The following is a 13,024-nucleotide window of genomic DNA, read 5'->3' on the forward strand; positions in this document are numbered from 1 at the left end:
GAGACAGGGCCAAGACATCAGATTCTCTGGAGCTGGAATTACAGGCAATTGTGAACTACTGGACACAGGTACTGGGAACCAAACTCGGGTCCTCTGCAAGTGGAGTGTGCAATCTTGTAACCAGTGAGCCAATTCTACAGCCCCTTCTTGACATTTTAGAAACATGTAATAGCATAGAGAATGGGTTTTTCCATCAAGAGCAAGCATGAGATTCCTCACAAGGCAAGGATCTTTTTTGTTGAGAAATACTTTTTATAATATCACTTGGGTTTAGTTAGATTCTACAAGAAGTACCAGTTGGCATTCAGACCTCAGAGAAAGGGACAAAATTACTACAGGGAAAAGAGGGATTTGTTTGATCCTCAGAGCAAGTGAGGAGATTATGGGTAGGGATAGGGGAGCCACTAACATTTGGAAGGTAACACTGAGCTCCTTTCTCATAGAGACCAATTAATTGGTATACCAGATGAATATTGCAAGTATGTGATTGTTATAAATCAGTAATGATTTTGGTGTATATAAAAATAATCAACAAAATGTGTGGTTACAAACCTAGAGTCCAGGAGCTAGGAGACTGGTAATTTATAGGGATTGCATATATTATCAGATTTATAGGATATATTGATGTATGTTTTATATTGCAAATGCTTAGTCCATATTTTTATTAGATGTATATATTATACTACATACATGCAGGTGTGTATGTAAGTACTCCTTAATCTATATTTCTATGAACCCACACAATCTCAAAACACCCAAAGTGGAAAATACATTTAATACACCCACTTTACCAAACACTGTAGCTTAGAAACACAGCACACTGTAGAGATTGGGTTTTTTTCCCTTGTGGCCACAGGATTGACTATGATCTCTGACTTACATGTAAATCAGTATTCCTGGAAAGGATCAAAATTGAAAATTTGAAGTCCACGTTCTACTGAATTCAGATCACTAAACCATCTTGCTCAACCTTTGTTTAACAGCGTTCCTGCTTCCATACAGAAAATACTGATGTTTGTTCTTGGCAGATGCTTCAGCTCTGCTGGGAGCAACCTCTATCTTCCTTGGGTATACACAAGATACTCCTATATCTTCTTCTCCCTCTAGAGTGGGTCCATCATCTGACCTAAGGAAGAAGGCTGCTATGTGGTCTAACCTGCTGGCAGAGGATAGAAAACTCTTGGCAGAAGGCCTACGAACTCCCTTGCCTGAAGAATGCTGAGGCTAAACTTTCCAGTCCGTTCCAGGGTGCGGCTCCTGTGGAGGGCCTCGGGTGAAGGGTGGGGACCCTACCAAAGCTGGGTAGGGCAGCGTAGGGAGGAACCTATCCTGCTTCTGTGTGTGCAGGTTTGTTTGCTTCCCACAGTTGTTCTCCTTGGCTGGAAGCTGTGTGTGAAAGCTATGCACTAACCTGGACATAAGACGCTCTACACAAGACAGTCCTTCCAGAACTTTGAGACCCCTAGCACAAGGTCCATTTTAATAGAGCCCACCCCTCACCAGGCCTTCATAACCCTCTTCAGTTTGGTCCAACCCATCCAGCCAAGCAATTGACCAACTTCAGAAGTTGCTAATTTGAAGGCTAAGGTAAGACCCAAGTAATAAAATTTCCACCAAAATCATAAGAAAAGACTTAAGAGACCTGACCTTGTTAGTGAATGAGCCATCCATTTATTGCTGGAGTTGTTAGTCTCTTAAGCATTGTTCAAGGCAAAGACAAAATCTTCTCTACTTAAAGAGCTGTTTAATATGGTTTCTCATCCGCTGATGTCTTGTGCAGTTCATACAAATGAATGTTTGTGTTCTTCTTAAGCCATGTCACCCCCTTGTCAGAGGTTCAAACAATAATTGCATATTATATATTCAAACACATTATTGTCTTGGGATAATTACAGTAAATGCCATTTACTCCCTCTAATGAAAGTCTGCCAGCCTGTATATCCTTCGGCAGGAGTAATGACAAGGAGGATTCTTAGTGCCCTGAATGAGGCTCTGACTGGCCACATTACCTCTTTTCAGTCAACTGGATTCAAAGAAAGAATTAAGACTCATTCACTTTGGGTTTTCCCGTAGCTATAGGCTGACGTCATGGTCATTTAGGCCACAGTGGTTGGACTACAGCCATATGCCACCATCCTCCCCCCTATGGGATCCTAACCCTAATTCCAACCCTAACCCTTACCCCAATACCAACCCTAACACTGTATTGTCCCTGGGTTCCCCACAGTCAATACCACATAATGACTCTAATTTTTTTTTTCCAGCATTGCTCTTAGGAGGCAATGGCTCTAGAACTCCCCTGTACTGACACGGAGCCATTTAATCCTCATAACCTTATAATGTTGACAGACTGGTCCCTTTTGACAAACTCTTGAAGTGAGGCTTTGACAGATTCAGCACAATTCCCAAAGGCTTGTGGTTAATAAATTGCTGAATCTGGATCTGGGCTTGAACTCAAGCCTGACCCTTAGGGGCCACGTTACCTAGTGACGGAGGATAGCAAATTATAAAACTAAGAGAGCTGAATGAAAGGGAAGAACGACATATGAATAGGATAACCAACTTTCGTTTAACTCAGAGAACTCGTAAAAATACAACAACAAAACCCTGAGGGAAGGTCTCCTCCCATCACCGCAGTGCTTCTCTCCCTTAAGCCTTTCTTAGCCTAAACTACCCCAGTGAAATGAAGGGCGTGACTAAACACAAGGGGACACACAAAGCATTTGCTTCAGAGTGAAGTGTTGGGGTATTGTAAGGGATTTCAAACGGGTAATTTAGTTACGCGTTATTTTTCTTGCTGCTAAGTTCAGTTTCTAATGCCTAATACGATATAAATACGTTCAGTTATTTTCTCAGGGTTTCTATTGCTACGATGAAACACCATAACCAAAAAGCAAGTTGGGCGGGAAAGGGTTTATTTAGCTTATACTTCCTAATTGCTTTTCATCACCAAAGGAAGTCAGCACATGAGCTTCAGCAGATCATGAGTCTGGAGGCAGGAACTGATGCAGAGGCCCCAGAGGGGTGGTGCTTACTGGCTTGCTCTACATAGCTTGCTCGGCCTGCTTTCTTACAGAACACAGGACCACCAGCTTTAGGATCACATATTGATCAAAACTTCATGGAGGGGAGTTGGGTAGTGGCTCAGTATGTCAAACATTCTCTGTGCAAGCATAAGGAGATGAGTTTGGATTTCTAGCACCTGGGAGGCAGAGTTATGCCTGTAACACAAGGCTTGCGGGGAGGGCTGACAGGCCCCTGGTGCTCACCAGGCAGCTAGCCTAGGTAAATTGATTAATTCTAGATTCAGTGAGAGAACCTCTCTCAAAAAAATAAGGTGGGCAGTAATCTAGGGAGTCCTCTGATGGGAGTCTTTACATTCACACAGTGCACACCTGCCCACACGCACATATACACAAACCCACTTGGAAACCTTTACATACTCCTATACATAAATGAAATTTCTTCCTTCTTTTCCTCCTCTTTTTCCTCCTCCTCTTTGAAGAGTTTGAAAAATATTGCCGTTAATTCTTTCTTATGTATTTGTAGAATTTACTAACAGCCATGAAACCTCAAGCGTTCCTTCATTTGGGAGCATTGTAATTACTAACTTAATCCGCTAACAAGTTACAGGTTTTCTTGAATTTTCTATTTCTTCATGATGTAGCCTAGATAGATTGTATGTTTCCAGAACTTTGTCTCTTCCAAGTAACCAATTTGTTGGTTTGCATATGACAAACTTTTGAATCATAAATGTTTTGGCAACTTAAGGTCATGAAAACACTAATATGGTCTTTAAGAGTCAAGTCCAGTAGTTACTTCAATAAAACAGTATGCCTGTACTCAGAGAAATCCTTGAACAATCTTCACTCTTCACTGGGCTAGCCTTTTTTGGCTCAGTGTCTCAGTAAAAATGTTCATTACCTCAATTATATTTCCTTAAAGTTGATTATTAAATTCCATGTATGTTTTTGTAAACATGATATCTTTTGATGACCCTAAATCACTTGTTATGTTATCCTGACTTCTCATCTGGGTTTCAGATAAGAAACCATACCTCTGTCTTTTCTATAAGCAGTCCATTAAATTGGTTCCTCTGGCATACCCCTATGGTCCCAAGCCGTTCTCTAGTCATCATACGGAGTGTTGATCTGAAAGTATAATGTATAGTGTGATACTCCATCCCTTTCCAGTGCATTCTAATGCAAGTAGAATACAGTCTAAAATCTAAATGATTTAGTAATTTACCATCTTGCTCAACTAGTGTCCCAGAACTTCCTTCACACTGTGTAAACTGTAGCGATAGTGGCATTGCTTCTCTTCTTCAAATAAGCCAACCTCACCCTCTTCTTATTCGTCCTCGCAGTAAACACCCTTTCTCAAAAACATTCATTATTCCCCAACCTTTCGCCAACCAGAGCATTACCATATTAGATAACCCTTTCCAGCCCAGTTATCATAGTCGTTATCTCTCCCATTACCTAACCTGTTTTCCAAGTATTGCGTCCTTGCTTTAAATCATCTCCTTCTATGGACTGTTTGATTGTCTCTACCTCCCACAGCATTGGTTCCTTAAGGGAAGAGCTCTGTCTTATTTACTTTTAAATTTGCAACTTCTGGGATAACGAAGGAAGAATCTGATGAAGTCTCTGATTGTAAGTCAAAACGAACAAGTGAAGTGAGTTCAGGAGAATGTTACTGAAGAAAATATTAGTTTCATTATCCAGATTTAGCATCTCTCTTTCTCAGAGTGCATGCGCAGGTACACAGTAACACTGACACACTAGAGATGGTGTGTTTTAGCTCATAGCATTATATAACTATTAACTGTATGCCCACACAAGTAATAAAGTTTTTTAAGTTTAAATATGTCTGTTTAAAAATATTTTAAAAAATAAAAACAAGTAATCATCCTTCACTCAGTCCACTTCTCAGAAGTAACAGTTGTCAGGGCCGGTGTGTATTATTCCACCCTTTCCCTTTGCCTTTCTAAATATATATATAAGCATACATATAAATATACATATGGATAATTTATAAAAAAAAACTGAAGCCACACGAAACAAATCTACCTTTAAAAATTCTGAATACATTGGGACCTTCCATATCAGAACATGTTCATAAATCTGAAAGGATTTTTAATCCTTAGGTTGACAGCAGTGGAGGCAGAACGCTTCAGAGAGGTCCAGGAGTTAAAGACAAAGTAGAATTCAAGTAAAGCTGAGTAGAGATGGACAGAAGTCCAGCTCCCCTTCTGCATTGTCACCTCTTCCTCTTGTCAAAAACTGCACAGAGGCCATTGGGCACAAACCAGGGTGGGGGCAGGGTCAGCATAAGGAAAGTGTTTAAAGCAGATGGATTAAAGGTTATATATTCAGCAATGAAACTTCTGTCTGATTCTCACACTGGTTTTTAGAATATCAGCAACCAGGCTGTGACAGTTCTGCTTCAGGAGAGTTGATTTCTCGGGCATGCTGGTAGTTTGAAGTGCTTCAGGGAGAGAACCAACTTCACCCCTTATCCAGTTGTGAGACACACTGGTTGGTCCTAGTGAATGCACACAGAATTTTGAAACTGTAATATTTAGAAATGTCATTCTTATATGAACATGAATAACAAGAAACATCAAATATCTAGGAAGAGACTCAAAACTGAAAAATAAATATATGAGCAAAGAAAAGATGAGACCAGAGGAAAGAAATCCATTGACGAGACCAGAAGTGAACTTCAAAGTCCTCCTGCTAGCTGGGTGTGCTGCTAATACCTGTAACACCAATACTCTGGGGACAAGCACAGGAGGGTCAGGAGTCTGAGGCTAGCCCGAGCTACTTGAATTACACAGTAAGGCCTTGTCAAAAAGTACATTTCATATTAAATCTTCTTCAACAAAACAACACATTTTAATGAATAATTAGAGAAACTAAGAAAGGTTCTTGGAAGTTACACATGTGACAGTAAAATATTTTATAATTAATAGAAAGGATTAGAATTTTAGCGTTGAAAAAAAAGTACTGCAAAGGAAGAAAAAAATAAGAAAGAATAATAAAGAGAAAGTAAAACATAAAGAAAGAAGATAGAGCAGACAGGATGGCTTTTCATGGATGAAGCACTTGCAGTCAGTCCTGAAAACCTGAGTTTGATCCTCAAGACCCACATAGTGAAAGACAAGAGTTAGTTTCGGCAAACTGCCCTCTGGCTTCTGCAACACACACACACAGACACACACACACACAGACACACACACACACACACACACACACACACACGCATTCAAATACACATACACACCACACTCATGCGCATATACACACTCATACACACACATGCATTCAAACACACATATACACCACATTCATGCACATATACACACACTCACACACATACACACACTCATACGCATACACACACACACTATAAAATAAGTAAAATGCAAAAGATAGAAAGAAAAAGATAGAAAATTAGAGGATGTTACTAGATAACTAGGGATCCAACATAATGGCAGTCTCTCTGTGTCTCTGTCTCTGTCTCTCTCTCTCCCTCCTGTCCCCCCCCCCCCTTCAGTTCTGGAGACTAGAATTGACACTTTAATTACAATATTGACAGAACATTATCTCCTCAGATCTGGTTTGTTAGCAAATTGTGCATCCATCTCTGTCGTCACAGGACTGCCTTCATTCTCTGTGTCTGTGTCTTCCTATTGTGTCTGCTTGATCCATCACTTTGAGACTCTTCTTCTGAATACACCCGTGATACTGAAAGTCAGCATTACTCCAGTGTGATAGCAATTTAACTTATATCTTAATTACACCTGCAAAGATCTTATTTCCAAAAAAAGTCCCATTCATGGGTACCCAGAGTTAGGATATCAACATTTCTTTGGGAGAAGACTTGAATAACAGTTCTATTTACATCACACACAGAGAGATAAGACATCTAGTTGTTAAAGCAATAAATCAAGAACAAGAAACAGACAAGCCTGAGGAAGTAGGAAATCCAGTTCAAGAGACAGAGTAAATTCCCAGCACAGTGATGAAAGGCATTTCCAGAAGATGAGTACACAGCAAACAGACTACTGGGTCCAGTTGGAGTAGGAGGGCGAGGCTTTCAAGGAGAATGTCCTCATGAGACATGAAATCTAGAAAACACACAAGGTTTTCAGAAAACTTGAAAGCTTTCCAGACAATGGTTGCTTAGTAGATGGACAACTAAACAAATAAAAACTAGATCAAAACACGATATTCTCCACCATTGAGTGGAGAGTGAGATCCGATTCTCACATGAACTCTGGTGCCCCTTTTCTGACCATGTCCCCTGGATGGGGAGGCCTGGTGGCACTCAGAAGAAGGATAGCAAGTTACCAAGAAGAGACTCGATGATCTTAGAGCATATATAGGGGGTGGAAGTCTCCCTCAATCACAGACATAGGGGAGGGGAGAAGGGGGGAAGTGGGAGGGAGGGAGGGAAGAATGGGAGGAAATAGGGGAAGGGCTAACAATCAAGATGTAATATGAATAAATTAATAAAAAATGGTTTTAAAAAACTAGATAAAAAATTAATTCTAATTAAAAAATCAAATTTGTAGCCATTGCTATTGAAATAGCTTACTATGATACTTGGTTAAGACTATTTCAGATACCTAATAATATGAATCATGAACATTGATATAATCCCAAAGAATGGAATGGCGCCACTGGTAAATTAAAAAAAAATGTGTCCATATGTAGATTGAGAGAGATGGAGGAAGGGTTGTAAATCATGTATTGGGGTGAAATATTGTCCTGTGGTGTATGAGTAGCAATGGAAGCGAGGAAGTGAATAAATGGTCCAGGATGCATCACCAAGCCAGGACTCACTAAGGATGGGTCCCTTTAGCAGATGCTGTCATTGTTCCTCTCAAAAGTCATTTGCACACTCTGCATTTCCATGGACAATTCCTACACACACCCCCCAAGCTGTCTACACTATTAACTGTCTCTCTACCTGTTTGAGTAAGGGGTTTGGGCACGTGGCTTAAAACATAGGACTCTTCTGAAGCACTAAGGATTTAATGCCCACAAGAAAACCCACCATTAAGAGACAGAGGTGTGTTGACAAGTGTTCCAGATTCTGCCTTCCTTTTGGGATAGTTTTCACATGATTGCTCAGAAGCTCCTAGCAAGACTGAACCCCAATGCCCATAGCAGTCATCAACTTATTGATTACATGGTCGCTTTGCTCACTTCACCATCTGGGATCCCAGGGATCACATCCCCAGGATTATCTGTACCCCAATATGGCAAGTGCTGCAGTATGGACAGGCTGAGGCATTGGGGGTTCAACAAAGAAGGAATGAAGCACTGCCTCAAAATACCTCTGTGGACTTCATGTACACACAGTAATGGTGGTGGTGAGGACCATATAATCATTGTCAAAGAAAGGGAATAAAAAACTTGTTTTATTACCAACAGTCAACCAACTGTGGTGCTGTGAAATCCAGAGCTCCTCTTTGGAAGCACTTAAAGAAACTCCCCTCCTACGACTAGATGACACTGTTGAAAATTGAGGGCGGGTCCAGTACAAGGAAAATAGATATACATTAGCATCCTAATGTGTTAGAATACATTAGAATCCAAATTAGCATCCTAGGAAGTCATACATTTTAGCAAACAAAACAAACAAAAACAACAATCAGGGAATGAGTTGGACTCTAAAGCCAGGCATGAGAACATGTGGATGGAAAGCCCCAGGCCAGCTGAGTGAACTCCCATTTTAGTAAAAAGAAACCCCCTATTGCCTGCAGCCATGCTGAGCCCTGTGACCTGAGGCAGATGTCTCACAGGATACAGCCTTTCTCACCGCTCTTCCTTTATTGCTTGTAACAAGGCCAGTAACTAGGGCAAGGTTTCAAAATGTCCTGAATGGGAGGTAGAACCCGTGATACAGGAAGAGACAGTTTATCTATTTAAAAAGCTAGCTAACATGCCTAACAGCAATAGAGAGGCTAGAAGTGGATTTCTTATAGTAATGGATGAAAGATAGTTTGATGGGATGGACATCCCCTCAAAAACACATAGTTATACTTCATTTTACTATAATTTGCTTTATTGCACTTCATAAATGTGGGCTGTTGGTTTTACAAATCGAAGGTTCAAGCTAACCCTATGTCCGCCAGTGCTATTTTCTAACAGCCTGTGGTTACCTGGGCCTCTCTGTTACAGTTTGATAACTCCTATTCCATCATATATGATGGGTTTATCTGTGATCAGAGGTCTTTGCTGTTGCTATGTAACTGTGGCGCTGGGAACCATGCCCATATAAAGCCAATACTCTACGTGTTGCTTATGTTCCAACTGTCCATTAGTTCTCTGCTTCCCTTCCTTTGGGGGGGGCATCTTATTTGCTAAAGTACAACAGTATTAAAGGTAAGTCAAATGATAATCTTCCAACGGCATTTAAGTGTCCAGGTGAAAGGACAAGTCATATGCCTTCCACTTTAAATTAAACGCCACAAATGACTAATTACAGTCATGAAGCTATGTTGAAAGCTGACATAGGCTACAAGCTCTTTTGCCAGATGATTAGCCAAGCCATGAATGCAAAGGAAAGTTCTTGAAAGAAACCAAAACTGCTAAGCAAGTGAGCAGATAAAGGATGATTTTTTTTTAAATGAAATTACTATATTGCTGGTTTAAAAGAAAGTTTCAGATGACAGAAGATCAAACCATCCAGGACTTTCCCTTGAGGTTGAGCTTAACCTAGAGCAAGGCCCCACCTCCCTTCCACTCAGTGAAGGCTGGGAGAGGAGAGGGAGCTATGAATGGAAAGTGTATCCACAGGTTGGTTCATGAGCCTTAAGGACAGGAGTGTCTCCATAACATGAAAGTGCGATGTAGAAGTTCTCCCAAAGGTGAAGTGAGATCATGAAGCAAGATGCTCTCTACTAGACAACAGATTTTATTGCAGGATAAAGAAGCCATCTGGACTTTCACATTACAGGGAAATGGATGTCTAGTGTCAACAGTTGAAGAACAGGCTGACTCCCCTGAGGGGGGTGGGGGGGGGGATGCAGCTGGTGACTTTAAGGTGAAGCCAGAGTTTACTTATCAACTTATCATCCTGAGAAATAGAGGCCCCTAAAGAATTCTACTAAAACTTCTCTGCAAGGCTCTATAAATTAAACAAGCCCAGCTCGGTGGCACACACCTGTAATCCCAGCACTCAGGGAGGCAGAGGCAGGCAGATCTCTGAGTTGGAGGCCAGATTGGTGTACAAAATGAGTCTAGGACAGCCAAGGCTATACACAAAGAAACCTTGTCTCAAAACAAAACAAAACAAACAAAAACAGAGGGAGAGAGACAGACAGACAGACAAAAATAGAAAGACAGAGGGGCAAAAATTAAACATCAAAGCTCTATGGTATTGAATATTCTAAATATGGTCTAATAAATGTGTGTGTCCACTGCTGAGAGACACAGCTCAAAAGATACCTCTTTTCAAGATATTAGTGGTCATTGACAATGTACCTGGACACTGGCTCAGATGGAAGTAGAAAATAAAATCAGCATTATTTTTGTGCCAACCAACAAAGGGATGAAATGCATCCTAGGGCAAGAAGTAATTTTGGCCTTTAATCTTATTTCCTATTTTATTTATTTGTGTGTGTCCCCGCACACAAACTTGTGCCACTGAGCAAATGCAGAGGTCAGAGGCCCACTTGGAGGATGGGATTTTGTTCTTTAACTAGGTGGGCTGTGGCTCTAACTCAGGTTATTAGCCTTAGTGGCAAGCTCCTTTGTTTGCTGAGCCATCTTGCTGGCACCAAGCCTATTTTTTAAGAACTGCATTTCATATCGGCATATCTACTGTGGCTGTGACTTCCAGATCAAACTGGACAGAAGAATTTGAAAATCACGTGGAAAGGAGTCATGATTCTTCGCCAAAAAGAACATTGGTGACATGTGGAAAGGGGCCGGAATAGTAACATTAACAGATTTTGGAAAAACATTGGTTTCCAACTTTTTCTTTGAGTTTGAAAGGGTCAAGTCTTCAGTGAAAGAAATAGCTGCAGATGTCGTTATAAACAGCAAAAGACCTGAATTAGATGTGGGAGTCGGAGCTGAGACTGAGTTGCTGCAATCTCTTCCGGTCATAAGAAAACTTGCATTTTATGGTGAGCAAAAGAAGTGGATTCTTGAGACAGAACCTGCTCCTGGTGAATATATTGTTGTGGACATTGTTGAAATAACCAATGATTTAGAATATTATAAAAACATAGTTGATAAGGTAGCGGTGGAATTCAAGAAAGTTGACTGTAATTTGGGACTTTAGGATTTACCAATTCTACCACTGGTAAAATGCTTACAAACAGCAGTTCATGCTTAAGAAAAACCTTAGTAAAAAGGGTCAACAGTTTGGTTTCCTGGACAACAACAATAACAACAAATATATGAGTAATAAACAAATAAATAGTAAAATAAATTCTTTAACCAGGGGACATAATAACATATTAGTGGTTCTATTGAGTTACAGCCTGCTGCCTCTGATCATTTGGAGTGTCTTGTGAAAGTCCACCAGCAGGCTGACAGTTAATTATCAACTGGGGATTGACTGACCTTCTTAATCACCAGGGGGTATAGATTCTGTTACAAAAAGATCATTTAAAAGCTATAAACAGTTGTGGCTAAGAGACTATAGTCACTTTCACAGCCTTTCCTTTTCAAATTGTACACTAGAGACTATGGACTCCAACTTCTTTGGCACCAGTGTGGGGCAGAGATGATGGCAGCAAAGCCAGAAGTACTTGAGGCCCCAGACCACATTGCCCTCATGCTGAGATGTCTCCACACCCTGGTGTGACATCACCTGCAGCTCCAGCCAATGGTTTCTCATATCTTTGCACCTTCCACCATCAAGGGTCCCTTCTGCCTCTTGCCCTGAGGCCTTCACCTGACCTCAAGGGAGATTATTCAACCTGCACACATGGCAGCCAAGGCATTTGGGATTAAAACTCCAAAGAACAAGGTTTGGCACTAACAGAAGAAGCCACATGCACAATAAATCAACCGTTTATGCCTCAGCAGATCAAGTTCAAGCTGCATCCCGCACGGCTCAGGGGTCATCAGCAGTATGACCCCATTTGCCCACAGCAGTCATGAGACTATAAACATAGACCTAACTTTTCCCCTCCTCTTAGGCCTTCATTTGTACTTCCTCAGAATTAGTTCCCAAATGAACCAACATGTTCTTTCTTGGAAATGTTCTTATATTATTAACAATCGTAAAAAGTGTGTGCAGGTAATAGAATGCCCTTATGATTTATACTTCATTTTAGCACTGGATGAGTGGGTAAGTGAAAATGCCCTGAGCAGTATTGAAATTCATGTGGTATCCTTTTTTCCCTCTATTTTTGGCAATATTGGGGATTGGACCTAGAGGCTGGAAAACCCTAGACAAGTTCTCTACCAGTAAATTATATCTGTAGCCTTATTATTATTGTAGTTATCATTATTGTTAATTTTAAGACAGGGTCTTGGTACGTTACCCAAGTTGGCTCTGAACTCACTCTGTAGCCTGGGCAGGTTTTAAACTCACCCTCTTCTTCTAAGTAACAAGTATTCCAGGCCTGTGCCATCAGGGTTGTCTGTGCTCCTTTTATGTCTGTAATAACAGTTCTAAAGTTTGTATAATTTAAAAGGGCAGAACAAAAACCCTTAAGTCTTTTTCTCTCTGTTTATTTTGTAAAATTATTTGTGTCGAAGCTGAACAATCAAATTTGGAATCAAACCTGCCTGGTTTTAAGTAACAGCTTCATTTTTTTTAACTTTGAAGGCCACAATGTTCCTAGCTCTAAAAAGAGAGCAGTAATGTATCTATTTAGTGGGTCCAATGAAACATTCCTGACACTAAAAATGATAGATGTGGCTGGTATTTTACTGTTTTCCATAGAGTCTTTTTTAGTACTATCTGTGAGCATGGATGACGGATTTGGGGAGGGGGGGTGTTGTGAAAGAGCTTTAGGTATTCATTCCTCTAAAGAAAAGAAGTC

Source organism: Acomys minous (genome assembly GCF_964271855.1).
Source record: "Acomys minous genome assembly, chromosome: 3".
Classification (NCBI taxonomy): Eukaryota; Metazoa; Chordata; class Mammalia; order Rodentia; family Muridae; genus Acomys; species Acomys minous.